Source organism: Schistocerca gregaria, unplaced genomic scaffold (genome assembly GCF_023897955.1).
Source record: "Schistocerca gregaria isolate iqSchGreg1 unplaced genomic scaffold, iqSchGreg1.2 ptg000378l, whole genome shotgun sequence".
Taxonomy (NCBI): Eukaryota; Metazoa; Arthropoda; class Insecta; order Orthoptera; family Acrididae; genus Schistocerca; species Schistocerca gregaria.
The window spans coordinates 12,981,396-13,002,703 of record NW_026061824.1 but is presented as its reverse complement, the minus strand read 5'-3'; positions in this window follow the sequence as shown (position 1 = coordinate 13,002,703).

Below are 21,308 nucleotides of genomic sequence, written 5' to 3'. Positions count from 1 at the left end.
TTTCAAGTTTTAGTTGTCGATTATTCACTTTTTAGCCGGCTTTGGTGGCTTGGACATGACCTAGGACCTTAAGATTTTGCATGAAAGGAGGACTAGCAGCCGCGTTGCACGGGAGAATGTGAAAAGTGTTCATATGTAGTAAAACCCTGAGAAATCCGTCCGTTTTCGTCGTTTGTTATCGAATCGACTTAAAGCGAGATCGTCACATTGGCCGCTCTTCCTACTGAATCAGTTACGTTTATCGTCTGCAAAGCTATGTCGCGTGTTGCGGTATGCGGAGACACTAAAAGAAACATAGTAGAACACAGAAGAAGCTTCTAAGTTGAAGCAACAGCCAGTAAGAAGTAGTACATTTCAAGTTTTAGTTGTCGATTATTCACTTTTTAGCCGGCTTTGGTGGCTTGGACATGACCTAGGACCTTAAGATTTTGCATGAAAGGAGGACTAGCAGCCGCGTTGCACGGGAGAATGTGAAATGTTTTCATATGTAGTAAAAACCTGAGAAATCCGTTCGTTTTCGTCATTTGTTATCGAATCGACTTAAAGCCAGATCCTCACATTGGTCGCTTTTCTCTCTGAGACGGTTACATTTATCGTCTGCAAAGCTATGTCGCGTGCTGCGGTATGCGGAGACACTAAAAGCACCATAGTAGAACACAGAAGAAGCTTCTAAGTTGAAGCAATAGCCATAAGAGGCAGTACATTTCAAGTTTTGGTTATCGATTTTTGATTTTTAGCCGGCTTTGGTGCCTTGGACATGAGGTGGAACCTTAAGATTTTGCATGAAAGAAGGACTAGCAGCTGCGTTGCACGGGAGAATGTGAAAAGGGTTCATTTGTAATAAAACCCTGAGAAATCCGTCCGTTTCCGTCATTTGTTATTGAATCTACTTAAAGCCAGATCGTCACATAGGCCGCTCTTCTCTCTGAATCGGTTACATTTATCGTCTGCAAAGGTATGTCGCGTGCTGCGGTATGCGGAGACACTAAAAGCACTATAGTAGAACACAGAAGAAGCTTCTAAGTTGAAGCAATAGCCAGTAAGATGTAGTACAATTCAAGTTTTAGTTGTCGATTATTCACTATTTAGCCGGCTTTTTTTGGCTTGGACATGACCTAGGACCTTAATATTTTGAATGAAAGGAGGACTAGCAGCCGCGGTGCACGGGAGAATGAGAAAAGTGTTCATATGTAGTAAAAACCTAAGAAATCCGTCCGTTTTCGTAATTTGTTATCGAGTCGACTTAAAGCCAGATCGTCACATTGGCCGCTTTTCTCTCTGAGTCGGTTACATTTATCGTCTGCAAAGCTATGTCGCGTGCTGCGGTATGCGGAGACACTAAAAGCACCATAGGAGAACACAGAAAAAGCTTCTAAGTTGAAGTAGTAGCCAGTAAGAAGTAGTACAATTCAAGTTTTAGTTGTCGATTATTCACTTTCAGCCGGCTTTGGTGGCTTCGACATGACCTAGGACCTTAAGATTTTGCAAGAAAGGAGGACTTGCAGCCGCGTTGCACGGGAGAATGAGAAAAGTGTTCATATGTAGTAAAAACCTGAGAAATCCGCCCGTTTTCGTCATTTGTTATCGAATCGACTTAAAGCCAGATCGTCACATTGGCCGCTGTTCTTTCTGAAACAGTTACAATTATCGTCTGCAAAGCTATGTCACGTGCTGCGGTATGCGGAGACACTAAAAGCACCATAGTAGAACACAGAAGAAGCTCCTAAGTTGAAGCAATAGCCAGTAAGAAGTAGTATAATTCAAGTTTTAGTTGTCGATTATTCACTTTTTAGCCGGCTTTATTGGCTTGGACATGAAATAGTACCTTACGATTTTGCATGAAAGGAGGACTAGCAGCCGCGTTGCACGGGAGAATGTGAAAAGGGTTCATATGTAGTAAAAACCTGAGAAATCCGTCCGTTTTCCACATTTGTTATCGAATCGACTTAAAGCCAGATCGTCACATTGGCCGCTCTTCTCACTGAATCGGTTACATTTATCGTCTGCAAAGCTATGTCGCGTGCTGCGGTATGCGGAGACACTAAAAGCAACATAGTAGAACACAGAAGAAGCTTCTAAGTTGAAGTAATAGCCAGTAAGAAGTACTACAATTCAAGTTGCAGTTGTCGATTATTTACTTTTTAGCCGGCTTTGGTGGCTTGGACATGACGTAGGACCTAAATATTTTGCATGAAAGGAGGACTAGAAGCCTCGTTGCACGGGAGAATGTGAAAAGTGTTCATATGTAGTAAAAACCTGAGAAATCCGTCCGTTTTCGTCATTTGTTATCGAATCGACTTAAAGCCAGATCGTCACATTGGTCGCTTTTCTCTCTGGGACGGTTACATTTATCGTCTGCAAAGCTATGTCGCGTGCTGCGGTATGCGGAGACACTAAAAGCACCATAGTAGAACACAGAAGAAGCTTCTAAGTTGAAGCAATAGCCATAAGAAGCAGTACAATTCAAGTTTTGGTTATCGATTTTTGATTTTTAGCCGGCTTTGGTGCTTTGGACATGAGGTGGAACCTTAAGATTTTGCATGAAAGAAGGACTAGCAGCTGCGTTGCACGGGAGAATGTGAAAAGGGCTCATTTGTAATAAAACCCTGAGAAATCCGTCCGTTTCCGTCATTTGTTATTGAATCTACTTAAAGCCAGATCGTCACATTGGCCGCTCTTCTCTCTGAATCGGTTACATTTGTTGTCTGCAAAGCTATGTCGCGTGCTGCGGTATGCGGAGACACTAAAAGCACTATAGTAGAACACAGAAGAAGCTTCTAAGTTGAAGCAATAGCCAGTAAGATGTAGTACAATTCAAGTTTTAGTTGTCGATTATTCACTATTTAGCCGGCTTTTTTTTGCTTGGACATGACCTAGGACCTTAATATTTTGAATGAAAGGAGGACTAGCAGCCGCGGTGCTCGGGAGAATGAGAAAAGTGTTCATATGTAGTAAAAACCTAAGAGATCCGTCCGTTTTCGTAATTCGTTATCGAATCGACTTAAAGCCAGATCGTCACATTGGCCGCTTTTCTCTCTGAGATGGTTACATTTATCGTCTGCAAAGCTATGTCGCGTGCTGCGGTATGCGGAGACACTAAAAGCACCATAGGAGAACACAGAAAAAGCTTCTAAGTTGAGGTAGTAGCCAGTAAGAAGTAGTACAATTCAAGTTTTAGTTGTCGATTATTCACTTTTCAGCCGGCTTTGGTGGCTTCGACATGACCTAGGACCTTAATATTTGGAATGAAAGGAGGACTAGCAGCCGCGGTGCACGGGAGAATGAGAAAAGTGTTCATATGTAGTAAAAACCTAAGAAATCCGTCCGTTTTCGTAATTCGTTATCGAATCGACTTAAAGCCAGATCGTCACATTGGCCGCTTTTCTCTCTGAGACGGTTACATTTATCGTCTGCAAAGCTATGTCGCGTGCTGCGGTATGCGGAGACACTAAAAGCACCATAGTAGAACACAGAAGAAGCTTCTAAGTTGAAGCAATAGCCATAAGAAGCAGTACAATTCAAGTTTTCGTTATCGATTTTTGATTTTTAGCCGGCTTTGGTGCCTTGGACATGAGGTGGAACCTTAAGATTTTGCATGAAAGGAGGACTAGCAGCTGCGTTGCACAGGAGAATGTGAAAAGGGTTCATTTGTAGTAAAAACCTGAGAAATCCGTCAATTTTCGTCATTTGTTATTGAATCTACTTAAAGCCAGATCGTCACATTGGCCGCTCTTCTCTCTGAATCGGTTACATTTATCGTCTGCAAACTCTATGTCGCGTGCTGCGGTATGCGGAGACACTAAAAGCACCATAGTAGAACACAGAATAAGCTTCTAAGTTGAAGCAATAGCCAGTAAGATGTAGTATAATTCAAGTTTTAGTTGTCGATTATTCACTTTTTAGCCGGCTTTATTGGCTTGGACATGAAATAGTACCTTACGATTTTGCATGAAAGGAGGACTAGCAGCCGCGTTGCACGAGAGAATGTGAAAAGGGTTCATATGTAGTAAAAACCTGAGAAATCCGTCCGTTTTCCACATTTGTTATCGAATCGACTTAAAGCCAGATCGTCACATTGGCCGCTCTTCTCACTGAATCGGTTACATTTATCGTCTGCAAAGCTATGTCGCGTGCTGCGGTATGCGGAGACACTAAAAGCACCATAGTAGAACACAGAAGAAGCTTTCTAAGTTGAAGCAATAGCCAGTAAGAAGTAGTACAATTCAAGTTGTAGTTGTCGATTATTTTCTTTTTAGCCGGCTTTGGTGGCTTGGACATGACGTAGGATCTAAATATTTTGCATGAAAGGAGGACTAGCAGCCGCGTTGCACGGGAGAATGTGAAAAGTGTTCATATGTAGTAAAAACCTAAGAAATCCGTCCGTTTTCGTAATTCATTATCGAATCGACTTAAAGCCAGATCGTCACATTGGCCGCTTTTCTCTCTGAGACGGTTACATTTATCGTCTGCAAAGCTATGTCGCGTGCTGCGGTATGCGGAGACACTAAAAGCACCATAGGAGAACACAGAAAAAGCTTCTAAGTTGAACTAGTAGCCAGTAAGAAGTAGTACAATTCAAGTTTTAGTTGTCGATTATTCACTTTTCAGCCGGCTTTGGTGGCTTCGACATGACCTAGGACCTTAAGACTTTGCATGAAAGGAGGACTTGCAGCCGCGTTGCACGGTAGAATGTGAAAAGTGTTCATATGTAGTAAAAACCTGAGAAATCCGTCCGTTTTCGTCATTTGATATCGAATCGACTTAAAGCCAGATCGTCACATTGGCCGCTTTTTTCTCTGAGACGGTTACATTTATCGTCTGCAAAGCTATGTCGCGTGCTGCGGTATGCGGAGACACTAAAAGCACCATAGTAGAACACAGAAGAAGCTTCTAAGTTGAAGCAATAGCCATAAGAAGCAGTACAATTCAAGTTTTCGTTATCGATTTTTGATTTTTAGCCGGCTTTGGTGCCTTGGACATGAGGTGGAACCTTAAGATTTTGCATGAAAGGAGGACTAGCAGCTGCGTTGCACAGGAGAATGTGAAAAGGGTTCATTTGTAGTAAAAACCTTAGAAATCCGTCAATTTTCGTCATTTGTTATTGAATCTACTTAAAGCCAGATCGTCACATTGGCCGCTCTTCTCTCTGAATCGGTTACATTTATCGTCTGCAAACTCTATGTCGCGTGCTGCGGTATGCGGAGACACTAAAAGCACCATAGTAGAACACAGAATAAGCTTCTAAGTTGAAGCAATAGCCAGTAAGATGTAGTATAATTCAAGTTTTAGTTGTCGATTATTCACTTTTTAGCCGGCTTTATTGGCTTGGACATGAAATAGTACCTTACGATTTTGCATGAAAGGAGGACTAGCAGCCGCGTTGCACGAGAGAATGTGAAAAGGGTTCATATGTAGTAAAAACCTGAGAAATCCGTCCGTTTTCGTCATTTGTTATCGAATCGACTTAAAGCCAGATCGTCACATTGGCCGCTTTTCTCTCTGAGACAGTTACATTTATCGTCTGCAAAGCTATGTCGCGTGCTGCGGTATGCGGAGACACTAAAAGCACCATAGTAGAACACAGAAGAAGCTTCTAAGTTGAAGCAATAGCCAGTAAGAAGTAGTACAATTCAAGTTTTAGTTGTGCATTATTCACTTTTTAGCCGGCTTTGGTGGCTTGGACATGACCTAGGACCTTAAGATTTTGCATGAAAGGAGGAGTAGCAGCCGCGTTGCACGGGAGAATGTGAAAATTGTTCATATGTAGTAAAAATCCTGAGAAATCCGTCCGTTTTCGTCATTTGTTATCGAATCGACTTAAAGCCAGATCGTCACATTGGCCGCTTTTCTGTCTGAAACGGTTACATTTATCGTCTGCAAAACTATGTCGCGCGCTGCGGTTTGCGGAGACACTAATAGCACCATAGTAGAACACAGAAGAAGCTTCTAAGTTGAAGTAATAGTCAGTAAGAAGTAGTACAATTCAAGTTTTAGTTGTCTATTATTCACTTTTTAGCCGGCTTTGGTGCTTTGGACATGAGGTGGAACCTTAAGATTTTGCATGAAAGAAGGACTAGCAGCTGCGTTGCACGGGAGAATGTGAAAAGGGCTCATTTGTAATAAAACCCTGAGAAATCCGTCCGTTTCCGTCATTTGTTGTTGAATCTACTTAAAGCCAGATCGTCACATTGGCCGCTCTTCTCTCTGAATCGGTTACATTTGTTGTCTGCAAAGCTATGTCGCGTGCTGCGGTATGCGGAGACACTAAAAGCACTATAGTAGAACACAGAAGAAGCTTCTAAGTTGAAGCAATAGCCAGTAAGATGTAGTACAATTCAAGTTTTAGTTGTCGATTATTCACTATTTAGCCGGCTTTTTTTTGCTTGGACATGACCTAGGACCTTAATATTTTGAATGAAAGGAGGACTAGCAGCCGCGGTGCACGGGAGAATGAGAAAAGTGTTCATATGTAGTAAAAACCTAAGAAATCCGTCCGTTTTCGTAATTCGTTATCGAATCGTCTTAAAGCCAGATCGTCACATTGGCCGCTTTTCTCTCTGAGACGGTTACATTTATCGTCTGCAAAGCTATGTCGCGTGCTGCGGTATGCGGAGACACTAAAAGCACCATAGGAGAACACAGAAAAAGCTTCTAAGTTGAGGTAGTAGCCAGTAAGTAGTAGTACAATTCAAGTTTTAGTTGTCGATTATTCACATTTCAGCCGGCTTTGGTGGCTTCGACATGACCTAGGACCTTAATATTTTGAATGAAAGGAGGACTAGCAGCCGCGGTGCACGGGAGAATGAGAAAAGTGTTCATATGTAGTAAAAACCTAAGAAATCCGTCCGTTTTCGTAATTCGTTATCGAATCGACTTAAAGCCAGATCGTCACATTGGCCGCTTTTCTCTCTGAGACGGTTACATTTATCGTCTGCAAAGCTATGTCGCGTGCTGCGGTATGCGGAGACACTAAAAGCACCATAGGAGAACACAGAAAAAGCTTCTAAGTTGAACTAGTAGCCAGTAAGAAGTAGTACAATTCAAGTTTTAGTTGTCGATTATTCACTTTTCAGCCGGCTTTGGTGGCTTCGACATGACCTAGGACCTTAAGACTTTGCATGAAAGGAGGACTTGCAGCCGCGTTGCACGGTAGAATGTGAAAAGTGTTCATATGTAGTAAAAACCTGAGAAATCCGTCCGTTTTCGTCATTTGATATCGAATCGACTTAAAGCCAGATCGTCACATTGGCCGCTTTTTTCTCTGAGACGGTTACATTTATCGTCTGCAAAGCTATGTCGCGTGCTGCGGTATGCGGAGACACTAAAAGCACCATAGTAGAACACAGAAGAAGCTTCTAAGTTGAAGCAATAGCCATAAGAAGCAGTACAATTCAAGTTTTCGTTATCGATTTTTGATTTTTAGCCGGCTTTGGTGCCTTGGACATGAGGTGGAACCTTAAGATTTTGCATGAAAGGAGGACTAGCAGCTGCGTTGCACAGGAGAATGTGAAAAGGGTTCATTTGTAGTAAAAACCTGAGAAATCCGTCAATTTTCGTCATTTGTTATTGAATCTACTTAAAGCCAGATCGTCACATTGGCCGCTCTTCTCTCTGAATCGGTTACATTTATCGTCTGCAAACTCTATGTCGCGTGCTGCGGTATGCGGAGACACTAAAAGCACCATAGTAGAACACAGAATAAGCTTCTAAGTTGAAGCAATAGCCAGTAAGATGTAGTATAATTCAAGTTTTAGTTGTCGATTATTCACTTTTTAGCCGGCTTTATTGGCTTGGACATGAAATAGTACCTTACGATTTTGCATGAAAGGAGGACTAGCAGCCGCGTTGCACGAGAGAATGTGAAAAGGGTTCATATGTAGTAAAAACCTGAGAAATCCGTCCGTTTTCCACATTTGTTATCGAATCGACTTAAAGCCAGATCGTCACATTGGCCGCTCTTCTCACTGAATCGGTTACATTTATCGTCTGCAAAGCTATGTCGCGTGCTGCGGTATGCGGAGACACTAAAAGCACCATAGTAGAACACAGAAGAAGCTTTCTAAGTTGAAGCAATAGCCAGTAAGAAGTAGTACAATTCAAGTTGTAGTTGTCGATTATTTTCTTTTTAGCCGGCTTTGGTGGCTTGGACATGACGTAGGATCTAAATATTTTGCATGAAAGGAGGACTAGCAGCCGCGTTGCACGGGAGAATGTGAAAAGTGTTCATATGTAGTAAAAACCTAAGAAATCCGTCCGTTTTCGTAATTCGTTATCGAATCGACTTAAAGCCAGATCGTCACATTGGCCGCTTTTCTCTCTGAGACGGTTACATTTATCGTCTGCAAAGCTATGTCGCGTGCTGCGGTATGCGGAGACACTAAAAGCACCATAGGAGAACACAGAAAAAGCTTCTAAGTTGAACTAGTAGCCAGTAAGAAGTAGTACAATTCAAGTTTTAGTTGTCGATTATTCACTTTTCAGCCGGCTTTGGTGGCTTCGACATGACCTAGGACCTTAAGACTTTGCATGAAAGGAGGACTTGCAGCCGCGTTGCACGGTAGAATGTGAAAAGTGTTCATATGTAGTAAAAACCTGAGAAATCCGTCCGTTTTCGTCATTTGATATCGAATCGACTTAAAGCCAGATCGTCACATTGGCCGCTTTTTTCTCTGAGACGGTTACATTTATCGTCTGCAAAGCTATGTCGCGTGCTGCGGTATGCGGAGACACTAAAAGCACCATAGTAGAACACAGAAGAAGCTTCTAAGTTGAAGCAATAGCCATAAGAAGCAGTACAATTCAAGTTTTCGTTATCGATTTTTGATTTTTAGCCGGCTTTGGTGCCTTGGACATGAGGTGGAACCTTAAGATTTTGCATGAAAGGAGGACTAGCAGCTGCGTTGCACAGGAGAATGTGAAAAGGGTTCATTTGTAGTAAAAACCTGAGAAATCCGTCAATTTTCGTCATTTGTTATTGAATCTACTTAAAGCCAGATCGTCACATTGGCCGCTCTTCTCTCTGAATCGGTTACATTTATCGTCTGCAAACTCTATGTCGCGTGCTGCGGTATGCGGAGACACTAAAAGCACCATAGTAGAACACAGAATAAGCTTCTAAGTTGAAGCAATAGCCAGTAAGATGTAGTATAATTCAAGTTTTAGTTGTCGATTATTCACTTTTTAGCCGGCTTTATTGGCTTGGACATGAAATAGTACCTTAAGATTTTGCATGAAAGGAGGACTAGCAGCCGCGTTGCACGGGAGAATGTGAAAAGGGTTCATATGTAGTAAAAACCTGAGAAATCCGTCCGTTTTCGTCATTTGTTATCGAATCGACTTAAAGCGAGATCGTCACATTGGCCGCTCTTCCTACTGAATCGGTTACGTTTATCGTCTGCAAAGCTATGTCGCGTGCTGCGGTATGCGGAGACACTAAAAGCAACATAGTAGAACACAGAAGAAGCTTCTAAGTTGAAGCAACAGCCAGTAAGAAGTAGTACATTTCAAGTTTTAGTTGTCGATTATTCACTTTTTAGCCGGCTTTGGTGGCTTGGACATGACCTAGGACCTTAAGATTTTGCATGAAAGGAGGACTAGCAGCCGCGTTGCACGGGAGAATGTGAAATGTTTTCATATGTAGTAAAAACCTGAGAAATCCGTTCGTTTTCGTCATTTGTTATCGAATCGACTTAAAGCCAGATCCTCACATTGGTCGCTTTTCTCTCTGAGACGGTTACATTTATCGTCTGCAAAGCTATGTCGCGTGCTGCGGTATGCGGAGACACTAAAAGCACCATAGGAGAACACAGAAGAAGCTTCTAAGTTGAAGCAATAGCCATAAGAGGCAGTACATTTCAAGTTTTGGTTATCGATTTTTGATTTTTAGCCGGCTTTGGTGCCTTGGACATGAGGTGGAACCTTAAGATTTTGCATGAAAGAAGGACTAGCAGCTGCGTTGCACGGGAGAATGTGAAAAGGGTTCATTTGTAATAAAACCCTGAGAAATCCGTCCGTTTCCGTCATTTGTTATTGAATCTACTTAAAGCCAGATCGTCACATTGGCCGCTCTTCTCTCTGAATCGGTTACATTTATCGTCTGCAAAGGTATGTCGCGTGCTGCGGTATGCGGAGACACTAAAAGCACTATAGTAGAACACAGAAGAAGCTTCTAAGTTGAAGCAATAGCCAGTAAGATGTAGTACAATTCAAGTTTTAGTTGTCGATTATTCACTATTTAGCCGGCTTTTTTGGCTTGGACATGACCTAGGACCTTAATATTTTGAATGAAAGGAGGACTAGCAGCCGCGTTGCACGGGAGAATGTGAAAAGGGTTCATATGTAGTAAAAACCTGAGAAATCCGTCCGTTTTCCACATTTGTTATCGAATCGACTTAAAGCCAGATCGTCACGTTGGCCGCTCTTCCTACTGAATCGGTTACGTTTATCGTCTGCAAAGCTATGTCGCGTGCTGCGGTATGCGGAGAAACTAAAAGCAACATAGTAGAACACAGAAGAAGCTTCTAAGTTGAAGCAACAGCCAGTAAGAAGTAGTACATTTCAAGTTTTAGTTGTCGATTATTCACTTTTTAGCCGGCTTTGGTGGCTTGGACATGACCTAGGACCTTAAGATTTTGCATGAAAGGAGGACTAGCAGCCGCGTTGCACGGGAGAATGTGAAAAGGGTTCATATGTAGTAAAAACCTGAGAAATCCGTCCGTTTTCGTCGTTTGTTATCGAATCGACTTAAAGCGAGATCGTCACATTGGCCGCTCTTCCTACTGAATCAGTTACGTTTATCGTCTGCAAAGCTATGTCGCGTGTTGCGGTATGCGGAGACACTAAAAGCAACATAGTAGAACACAGAAGAAGCTTCTAAGTTGAAGCAACAGCCAGTAAGAAGTAGTACATTTCAAGTTTTAGTTGTCGATTATTCACTTTTTAGCCGGCTTTGGTGGCTTGGACATGACCTAGGACCTTAAGATTTTGCATGAAAGGAGGACTAGCAGCCGCGTTGCACGGGAGAATGTGAAATGTTTTCATATGTAGTAAAAACCTGAGAAATCCGTTCGTTTTCGTCATTTGTTATCGAATCGACTTAAAGCCAGATCCTCACATTGGTCGCTTTTCTCTCTGAGACGGTTACATTTATCGTCTGCAAAGCTATGTCGCGTGCTGCGGTATGCGGAGACACTAAAAGCACCATAGTAGAACACAGAAGAAGCTTCTAAGTTGAAGCAATAGCCATAAGAGGCAGTACATTTCAAGTTTTGGTTATCGATTTTTGATTTTTAGCCGGCTTTGGTGCCTTGGACATGAGGTGGAACCTTAAGATTTTGCATGAAAGAAGGACTAGCAGCTGCGTTGCACGGGAGAATGTGAAAAGGGTTCATTTGTAATAAAACCCTGAGATATCCGTCCGTTTCCGTCATTTGTTATTGAATCTACTTAAAGCCAGATCGTCACATAGGCCGCTCTTCTCTCTGAATCGGTTACATTTATCGTCTGCAAAGGTATGTCGCGTGCTGCGGTATGCGGAGACACTAAAAGCACTATAGTAGAACACAGAAGAAGCTTCTAAGTTGAAGCAATAGCCAGTAAGATGTAGTACAATTCAAGTTTTAGTTGTCGATTATTCACTATTTAGCCGGCTTTTTTTGGCTTGGACATGACCTAGGACCTTAATATTTTGAATGAAAGGAGGACTAGCAGCCGCGGTGCACGGGAGAATGAGAAAAGTGTTCATATGTAGTAAAAACCTAAGAAATCCGTCCGTTTTCGTAATTTGTTATCGAGTCGACTTAAAGCCAGATCGTCACATTGGCCGCTTTTCTCTCTGAGTCGGTTACATTTATCGTCTGCAAAGCTATGTCGCGTGCTGCGGTATGCGGAGACACTAAAAGCACCATAGGAGAACACAGAAAAAGCTTCTAAGTTGAAGTAGTAGCCAGTAAGAAGTAGTACAATTCAAGTTTTAGTTGTCGATTATTCACTTTCAGCCGGCTTTGGTGGCTTCGACATGACCTAGGACCTTAAGATTTTGCAAGAAAGGAGGACTTGCAGCCGCGTTGCACGGGAGAATGAGAAAAGTGTTCATATGTAGTAAAAACCTGAGAAATCCGCCCGTTTTCGTCATTTGTTATCGAATCGACTTAAAGCCAGATCGTCACATTGGCCGCTGTTCTTTCTGAAACAGTTACAATTATCGTCTGCAAAGCTATGTCACGTGCTGCGGTATGCGGAGACACTAAAAGCACCATAGTAGAACACAGAAGAAGCTCCTAAGTTGAAGCAATAGCCAGTAAGAAGTAGTATAATTCAAGTTTTAGTTGTCGATTATTCACTTTTTAGCCGGCTTTATTGGCTTGGACATGAAATAGTACCTTACGATTTTGCATGAAAGGAGGACTAGCAGCCGCGTTGCACGGGAGAATGTGAAAAGGGTTCATATGTAGTAAAAACCTGAGAAATCCGTCCGTTTTCCACATTTGTTATCGAATCGACTTAAAGCCAGATCGTCACATTGGCCGCTCTTCTTACTGAATCGGTTACATTTATCGTCTGCAAAGCTATGTCGCGTGCTGCGGTATGCGGAGACACTAAAAGCAACATAGTAGAACACAGAAGAAGCTTCTAAGTTGAAGTAATAGCCAGTAAGAAGTACTACAATTCAAGTTGCAGTTGTCGATTATTTACTTTTTAGCCGGCTTTGGTGGCTTGGACATGACGTAGGACCTAAATATTTTGCATGAAAGGAGGACTAGAAGCCTCGTTGCACGGGAGAATGTGAAAAGTGTTCATATGTAGTAAAAACCTGAGAAATCCGTCCGTTTTCGTCATTTGTTATCGAATCGACTTAAAGCCAGATCGTCACATTGGTCGCTTTTCTCTCTGGGACGGTTACATTTATCGTCTGCAAAGCTATGTCGCGTGCTGCGGTATGCGGAGACACTAAAAGCACCATAGTAGAACACAGAAGAAGCTTCTAAGTTGAAGCAATAGCCATAAGAAGCAGTACAATTCAAGTTTTGGTTATCGATTTTTGATTTTTAGCCGGCTTTGGTGCTTTGGACATGAGGTGGAACCTTAAGATTTTGCATGAAAGAAGGACTAGCAGCTGCGTTGCACGGGAGAATGTGAAAAGGGCTCATTTGTAATAAAACCCTGAGAAATCCGTCCGTTTCCGTCATTTGTTATTGAATCTACTTAAAGCCAGATCGTCACATTGGCCGCTCTTCTCTCTGAATCGGTTACATTTGTTGTCTGCAAAGCTATGTCGCGTGCTGCGGTATGCGGAGACACTAAAAGCACTATAGTAGAACACAGAAGAAGCTTCTAAGTTGAAGCAATAGCCAGTAAGATGTAGTACAATTCAAGTTTTAGTTGTCGATTATTCACTATTTAGCCGGCTTTTTTTTGCTTGGACATGACCTAGGACCTTAATATTTTGAATGAAAGGAGGACTAGCAGCCGCGGTGCACGGGAGAATGAGAAAAGTGTTCATATGTAGTAAAAACCTAAGAGATCCGTCCGTTTTCGTAATTCGTTATCGAATCGACTTAAAGCCAGATCGTCACATTGGCCGCTTTTCTCTCTGAGACGGTTACATTTATCGTCTGCAAAGCTATGTCGCGTGCTGCGGTATGCGGAGACACTAAAAGCACCATAGGAGAACACAGAAAAAGCTTCTAAGTTGAGGTAGTAGCCAGTAAGAAGTAGTACAATTCAAGTTTTAGTTGTCGATTATTCACTTTTCAGCCGGCTTTGGTGGCTTCGACATGACCTAGGACCTTAATATTTGGAATGAAAGGAGGACTAGCAGCCGCGGTGCACGGGAGAATGAGAAAAGTGTTCATATGTAGTAAAAACCTAAGAAATCCGTCCGTTTTCGTAATTCGTTATCGAATCGACTTAAAGCCAGATCGTCACATTGGCCGCTTTTCTCTCTGAGACGGTTACATTTATCGTCTGCAAAGCTATGTCGCGTGCTGCGGTATGCGGAGACACTAAAAGCACCATAGGAGAACACAGAAAAAGCTTCTAAGTTGAACTAGTAGCCAGTAAGAAGTAGTACAATTCAAGTTTTAGTTGTCGATTATTCACTTTTCAGCCGGCTTTGGTGGCTTCGACATGACCTAGGACCTTAAGACTTTGCATGAAAGGAGGACTTGCAGCCGCGTTGCACGGTAGAATGTGAAAAGTGTTCATATGTAGTAAAAACCTGAGAAATCCGTCCGTTTTCGTCATTTGATATCGAATCGACTTAAAGCCAGATCGTCACATTGGCCGCTTTTTTCTCTGAGACGGTTACATTTATCGTCTGCAAAGCTATGTCGCGTGCTGCGGTATGCGGAGACACTAAAAGCACCATAGTAGAACACAGAAGAAGCTTCTAAGTTGAAGCAATAGCCATAAGAAGCAGTACAATTCAAGTTTTCGTTATCGATTTTTGATTTTTAGCCGGCTTTGGTGCCTTGGACATGAGGTGGAACCTTAAGATTTTGCATGAAAGGAGGACTAGCAGCTGCGTTGCACAGGAGAATGTGAAAAGGGTTCATTTGTAGTAAAAACCTGAGAAATCCGTCAATTTTCGTCATTTGTTATTGAATCTACTTAAAGCCAGATCGTCACATTGGCCGCTCTTCTCTCTGAATCGGTTACATTTATCGTCTGCAAACTCTATGTCGCGTGCTGCGGTATGCGGAGACACTAAAAGCACCATAGTAGAACACAGAATAAGCTTCTAAGTTGAAGCAATAGCCAGTAAGATGTAGTATAATTCAAGTTTTAGTTGTCGATTATTCACTTTTTAGCCGGCTTTATTGGCTTGGACATGAAATAGTACCTTACGATTTTGCATGAAAGGAGGACTAGCAGCCGCGTTGCACGAGAGGATGTGAAAAGGGTTCATATGTAGTAAAAACCTGAGAAATCCGTCCGTTTTCCACATTTGTTATCGAATCGACTTAAAGCCAGATCGTCACATTGGCCGCTCTTCTCACTGAATCGGTTACATTTATCGTCTGCAAAGCTATGTCGCGTGCTGCGGTATGCGGAGACACTAAAAGCACCATAGTAGAACACAGAAGAAGCTTTCTAAGTTGAAGCAATAGCCAGTAAGAAGTAGTACAATTCAAGTTGTAGTTGTCGATTATTTTCTTTTTAGCCGGCTTTGGTGGCTTGGACATGACGTAGGATCTAAATATTTTGCATGAAAGGAGGACTAGCAGCCGCGTTGCACGGGAGAATGTGAAAAGTGTTCATATGTAGTAAAAACCTAAGAAATCCGTCCGTTTTCGTAATTCATTATCGAATCGACTTAAAGCCAGATCGTCACATTGGCCGCTTTTCTCTCTGAGACGGTTACATTTATCGTCTGCAAAGCTATGTCGCGTGCTGCGGTATGCGGGGACACTAAAACCACCATAGGAGAACACAGAAAAAGCTTCTAAGTTGAACTAGTAGCCAGTAAGAAGTAGTACAATTCAAGTTTTAGTTGTCGATTATTCACTTTTCAGCCGGCTTTGGTGGCTTCGACATGACCTAGGACCTTAAGACTTTGCATGAAAGGAGGACTTGCAGCCGCGTTGCACGGTAGAATGTGAAAAGTGTTCATATGTAGTAAAAACCTGAGAAATCCGTCCGTTTTCGTCATTTGATATCGAATCGACTTAAAGCCAGATCGTCACATTGGCCGCTTTTTTCTCTGAGACGGTTACATTTATCGTCTGCAAAGCTATGTCGCGTGCTGCGGTATGCGGAGACACTAAAAGCACCATAGTAGAACACAGAAGAAGCTTCTAAGTTGAAGCAATAGCCATAAGAAGCAGTACAATTCAAGTTTTCGTTATCGATTTTTGATTTTTAGCCGGCTTTGGTGCCTTGGACATGAGGTGGAACCTTAAGATTTTGCATGAAAGGAGGACTAGCAGCTGCGTTGCACAGGAGAATGTGAAAAGGGTTCATTTGTAGTAAAAACCTGAGAAATCCGTCAATTTTCGTCATTTGTTATTGAATCTACTTAAAGCCAGATCGTCACATTGGCCGCTCTTCTCTCTGAATCGGTTACATTTATCGTCTGCAAACTCTATGTCGCGTGCTGCGGTATGCGGAGACACTAAAAGCACCATAGTAGAACACAGAATAAGCTTCTAAGTTGAAGCAATAGCCAGTAAGATGTAGTATAATTCAAGTTTTAGTTGTCGATTATTCACTTTTTAGCCGGCTTTATTGGCTTGGACATGAAATAGTACCTTACGATTTTGCATGAAAGGAGGACTAGCAGCCGCGTTGCACGAGAGAATGTGAAAAGGGTTCATATGTAGTAAAAACCTGAGAAATCCGTCCGTTTTCGTCATTTGTTATCGAATCGACTTAAAGCCAGATCGTCACATTGGCCGCTTTTCTCTCTGAGACAGTTACATTTATCGTCTGCAAAGCTATGTCGCGTGCTGCGGTATGCGGAGACACTAAAAGCACCATAGTAGAACACAGAAGAAGCTTCTAAGTTGAAGCAATAGCCAGTAAGAAGTAGTACAATTCAAGTTTTAGTTGTGCATTATTCACTTTTTAGCCGGCTTTGGTGGCTTGGACATGACCTAGGACCTTAAGATTTTGCATGAAAGGAGGAGTAGCAGCCGCGTTGCACGGGAGAATGTGAAAATTGTTCATATGTAGTAAAAATCCTGAGAAATCCGTCCGTTTTCGTCATTTGTTATCGAATCGACTTAAAGCCAGATCGTCACATTGGCCGCTTTTCTGTCTGAAACGGTTACATTTATCGTCTGCAAAACTATGTCGAGCGCTGCGGTATGCGGAGACACTAATAGCACCATAGTAGAACACAGAAGAAGCTTCTAAGTTGAAGTAATAGTCAGTAAGAAGTAGTACAATTCAAGTTTTAGTTGTCTATTATTCACTTTTTAGCCGGCTTTGGTGCTTTGGACATGAGGTGGAACCTTAAGATTTTGCATGAAAGAAGGACTAGCAGCTGCGTTGCACGGGAGAATGTGAAAAGGGCTCATTTGTAATAAAACCCTGAGAAATCCGTCCGTTTCCGTCATTTGTTGTTGAATCTACTTAAAGCCAGATCGTCACATTGGCCGCTCTTCTCTCTGAATCGGTTACATTTGTTGTCTGCAAAGCTATGTCGCGTGCTGCGGTATGCGGAGACACTAAAAGCACTATAGTAGAACACAGAAGAAGCTTCTAAGTTGAAGCAATAGCCAGTAAGATGTAGTACAATTCAAGTTTTAGTTGTCGATTATTCACTATTTAGCCGGCTTTTTTTTTGCTTGGACATGACCTAGGACCTTAATATTTTGAATGAAAGGAGGACTAGCAGCCGCGGTGCACGGGAGAATGAGAAAAGTGTTCATATGTAGTAAAAACCTAAGAAATCCGTCCGTTTTCGTAATTCGTTATCGAATCGACTTAAAGCCAGATCGTCACATTGGCCGCTTTTCTCTCTGAGACGGTTACATTTATCGTCTGCAAAGCTATGTCGCGTGCTGCGGTATGCGGAGACACTAAAAGCACCATAGGAGAACACAGAAAAAGCTTCTAAGTTGAGGTAGTAGCCAGTAAGAAGTAGTACAATTCAAGTTTTAGTTGTCGATTATTCACTTTTCAGCCGGCTTTGGTGGCTTCGACATGACCTAGGACCTTAATATTTTGAATGAAAGGAGGACTAGCAGCCGCGGTGCACGGGAGAATGAGAAAAGTGTTCATATGTAGTAAAAACCTAAGAAATCCGTCCGTTTTCGTAATTCGTTATCGGATCGACTTAAAGCCAGATCGTCACATTGGCCGCTTTTCCCTCTGAGACGGTTACATTTATCGTCTGCAAAGCTATGTCGCGTGCTGCGGTATGCGGAGACACTAAAAGCACCATAGGAGAACACAGAAAAAGCTTCTAAGTTGAACTAGTAGCCAGTAAGAAGTAGTACAATTCAAGTTTTAGTTGTCGATTATTCACTTTTCAGCCGGCTTTGGTGGCTTCGACATGACCTAGGACCTTAAGACTTTGCATGAAAGGAGGACTTGCAGCCGCGTTGCACGGTAGAATGTGAAAAGTGTTCATATGTAGTAAAAACCTGAGAAATCCGTCCGTTTTCGTCATTTGATATCGAATCGACTTAAAGCCAGATCGTCACATTGGCCGCTTTTTTCTCTGAGACGGTTACATTTATCGTCTGCAAAGCTATGTCGCGTGCTGCGGTATGCGGAGACACTAAAAGCACCATAGTAGAACACAGAAGAAGCTTCTAAGTTGAAGCAATAGCCATAAGAAGCAGTACAATTCAAGTTTTCGTTATCGATTTTTGATTTTTAGCCGGCTTTGGTGCCTTGGACATGAGGTGGAACCTTAAGATTTTGCATGAAAGGAGGACTAGCAGCTGCGTTGCACAGGAGAATGTGAAAAGGGTTCATTTGTAGTAAAAACCTGAGAAATCCGTCAATTTTCGTCATTTGTTATTGAATCTACTTAAAGCCAGATCGTCACATTGGCCGCTCTTCTCTCTGAATCGGTTACATTTATCGTCTGCAAACTCTATGTCGCGTGCTGCGGTATGCGGAGACACTAAAAGCACCATAGTAGAACACAGAATAAGCTTCTAAGTTGAAGCAATAGCCAGTAAGATGTAGTATAATTCAAGTTTTAGTTGTCGATTATTCACTTTTTAGCCGGCTTTATTGGCTTGGACATGAAATAGTACCTTACGATTTTGCATGAAAGGAGGACTAGCAGCCGCGTTGCACGAGAGAATGTGAAAAGGGTTCATATGTAGTAAAAACCTGAGAAATCCGTCCGTTTTCCACATTTGTTATCGAATCGACTTAAAGCCAGATCGTCACATTGGCCGCTCTTCTCACTGAATCGGTTACATTTATCGTCTGCAAAGCTATGTCGCGTGCTGCGGTATGCGGAGACACTAAAAGCACCATAGTAGAACACAGAAGAAGCTTTCTAAGTTGAAGCAATAGCCAGTAAGAAGTAGTACAATTCAAGTTGTAGTTGTCGATTATTTTCTTTTTAGCCGGCTTTGGTGGCTTGGACATGACGTAGGATCTAAATATTTTGCATGAAAGGAGGACTAGCAGCCGCGTTGCACGGGAGAATGTGAAAAGTGTTCATATGTAGTAAAAACCTAAGAAATCCGTCCGTTTTCGTAATTCGTTATCGAATCGACTTAAAGCCAGATCGTCACATTGGCCGCTTTTCTCTCTGAGACGGTTACATTTATCGTCTGCAAAGCTATGTCGCGTGCTGCGGTATGCGGAGACACTAAAATCACCATAGGAGAACACAGAAAAAGCTTCTAAGTTGAACTAGTAGCCAGTAAGAAGTAGTACAATTCAAGTTTTAGTTGTCGATTATTCACTTTTCAGCCGGCTTTGGTGGCTTCGACATGACCTAGGACCTTAAGACTTTGCATGAAAGGAGGACTTGCAGCCGCGTTGCACGGTAGAATGTGAAAAGTGTTCATATGTAGTAAAAACCTGAGAAATCCGTCCGTTTTCGTCATTTGATATCGAATCGACTTAAAGCCAGATCGTCACATTGGCCGCTTTTTTCTCTGAGACGGTTACATTTATCGTCTGCAAAGCTATGTCGCGTGCTGCGGTATGCGGAGACACTAAAAGCACCATAGTAGAACACAGAAGAAGCTTCTAAGTTGAAGCAATAGCCATAAGAAGCAGTACAATTCAAGTTTTCGTTATCGATTTTTGATTTTTAGCCGGCTTTGGTGCCTTGGACATGAGGTGGAACCTTAAGATTTTGCATGAAAGGAGGACTAGCAGCTGCGTTGCACAGGAGAATGTGAAAAGGGTTCATTTGTAGTAAAAACCTGAGAAATCCGTCAATTTTCGTCATTTGTTATTGAATCTACTTAAAGCCAGATCGTCACATTGGCCGCTCTTCTCTCTGAATCGGTTACATTTATCGTCTGCAAACTCTATGTCGCGTGCTGCGGTATGCGGAGACACTAAAAGCACCATAGTAGAACACAGAATAAGCTTCTAAGTTGAAGCAATAGCCAGTAAGATGTAGTATAATTCAAGTTTTAGTTGTCGATTATTCACTTTTTAGCCGGCTTTATTGGCTTGGACATGAAATAGTACCTTACGATTTTGCATGAAAGGAGGACTAGCAGCCGCGTTGCACGAGAGAATGTGAAAAGGGTTCATATGTAGTAAAAACCTGAGAAATCCGTCCGTTTTCGTCATTTGTTATCGAATCGACTTAAAGCCAGATCGTCACATTGGCCGCTTTTCTCTCTGAGACAGTTACATTTATCGTCTGCAAAGCTATGTCGCGTGCTGCGGTATGCGGAGACACTAAAAGCACCATAGTAGAACACAGAAGAAGCTTCTAAGTTGAAGCAATAGCCAGTAAGAAGTAGTACAATTCAAGTTTTAGTTGTGCATTATTCACTTTTTAGCCGGCTTTGGTGGCTTGGACATGACCTAGGACCTTAAGATTTTGCATGAAAGGAGGAGTAGCAGCCGCGTTGCACGGGAGAATGTGAAAATTGTTCATATGTAGTAAAAATCCTGAGAAATCCGTCCGTTTTCGTCATTTGTTATCGAATCGACTTAAAGCCAGATCGTCACATTGGCCGCTTTTCTGTCTGAAACGGTTACATTTATCGTCTGCAAAACTATGTCGAGCGCTGCGGTATGCGGAGACACTAATAGCACCATAGTAGAACACAGAAGAAGCTTCTAAGTTGAAGTAATAGTCAGTAAGAAGTAGTACAATTCAAGTTTTAGTTGTCTATTATTCACTTTTTAGCCGGCTTTGGTGCTTTGGACATGAGGTGGAACCTTAAGATTTTGCATGAAAGAAGGACTAGCAGCTGCGTTGCACGGGAGAATGTGAAAAGGGCTCATTTGTAATAAAACCCTGAGAAATCCGTCCGTTTCCGTCATTTGTTGTTGAATCTACTTAAAGCCAGATCGTCACATTGGCCGCTCTTCTCTCTGAATCGGTTACATTTGTTGTCTGCAAAGCTATGTCGCGTGCTGCGGTATGCGGAGACACTAAAAGCACTATAGTAGAACACAGAAGAAGCTTCTAAGTTGAAGCAATAGCCAGTAAGATGTAGTACAATTCAAGTTTTAGTTGTCGATTATTCACTATTTAGCCGGCTTTTTTTTTGCTTGGACATGACCTAGGACCTTAATATTTTGAATGAAAGGAGGACTAGCAGCCGCGGTGCACGGGAGAATGAGAAAAGTGTTCATATGTAGTAAAAACCTAAGAAATCCGTCCGTTTTCGTAATTCGTTATCGAATCGACTTAA